This window comes from Nannospalax galili, unplaced genomic scaffold (genome assembly GCF_000622305.1).
Source record: "Nannospalax galili isolate Female #2095 unplaced genomic scaffold, S.galili_v1.0 scaffold1785, whole genome shotgun sequence".
Classification (NCBI taxonomy): Eukaryota; Metazoa; Chordata; class Mammalia; order Rodentia; family Spalacidae; genus Nannospalax; species Nannospalax galili.
In genome coordinates, this window is record NW_008353347.1 from 3699 (window position 1) to 5223 (window position 1525).

At 37.4% G+C, this 1525-nt stretch overlaps 1 pseudogene; it reads right to left on the reverse strand.

The window, feature by feature from the left end:
• Nucleotides 1-456: 456 nt before the first annotated feature.
• LOC103748051 overlaps nt 457-1525 on the reverse strand; it is a 3896-nt pseudogene continuing 2827 nt past the window's right edge.

Consider the following 1525-nt stretch of genomic DNA (forward strand, 5'->3'; position numbering starts at 1 on the left):
AGTTCAAGAGAAACATTTGGAGTTGAAGGATGCTTGACTAGTTTTACCTACTTAGAACAAAACGAGCCAGATAACAGAATAGAATATCTCTGTTTTATTATCTCATGGAGGTAGAACATAGGAATTATCTATTAAGATATCAAAAGAAGGAAACTGGAGCAAGGAAAATGCCATGAGCACAAAAATGGCAATTTATTAACGACATCACTCCAAAGCCTTGACGTGACCATTTCTCTTTCAGTTGCAAACTCCATTTAACAGTTTCCAGTGATGAAAAACACTGGTTTTTAAAAGTAGAACATTGCTAATGGATTTACATGATTGTTGTAGGTAAGTAAAATAGGCCCTACTAAAAAGATATTTCAAAATCAGTTTATTTATAGATTTACAAAATTAAGTTATGCTTCAACTAAATGTATATAGAATATAAAAATAATTTGTGTGATTTTAATTCTCTTACAATGCTTACAGTCTGGGAAAGAATTTTCTCAATGCCCCTGTAACATCTTTGTTCTGCAGACTGTGTATCAAGTTATTGAACATTGGGGTCAATGTGGTATAGAAAAGATAGGATTTTGTCTGTTCCCTTATACTCATTGGATTTGGGTTTGAAATAGGTGATACTAGCTGATCTATAGAATAAAAATACAACTGCAAGGTGGGAAGAGCAGGTAGGAAACTCTTTGGTTCTTCCTGTGTTTGATGGTAGCTTCAGGATGGTGGAGATGATTCTACTATAGGATGCAAGGATCAACAAAAAGGGCACAGTGACAATCAATAAAACAGATACATAGACCATCATCTCATTCACAAAGATGTCCCCACAAGCCAGTTATAGAATAAAAATACAACTGCAAGGTGGGAAGAGCAGGTAGGAAACTCTTTGGTTCTTCCTGTGTTTGATGGTAGCTTCAGGATGGTGGAGATGATTCTACTATAGGATGCAAGGATCAACAAAAAGGGCACAGTGACAATCAATAAAGCAGATACATAGACCATCATCTCATTCACAAAGATGTCCCCACAAGCCAGTTTGAGCAATGGGGTGATGTAACAGAAGAAGTGATTGATTTTGTAAGATTTACAGAAGGGCAGAGTAAAAAAATCTGATATGGATGGTCTACCAGAATCAGGATTGTAATAACCAAGGAGCCAACCACCAGCTGCTTACCCAACTTGTGGTTTGTGATTAGAGGATAGTGCAGAGGGTTGCATAAAGCCACATACCATCGCAGCCAGAAGGAAGCACTCTGTGGCCCCTACAATAAGGAAGAAGCACATTTGTGTAGCACAAGCATAAAAGGAAATATTTCCTTTTAGAGTACAAAGATCCATAAGTGTTCTCGGCAGAGTGATGGATGTATAGCTTATTTAGAGGAAAGAAAAATTGGTGATGAAAAAATACATGGGAGTCTGCAGAGTGGACTCTACCCTTGTGATGAGAATATGGATTCCATTCCCCAGCAGGATAATCACATAGATGAAGAGGAAGATTCTGAAGAGAAACCAGTGCAATTTGGGACTA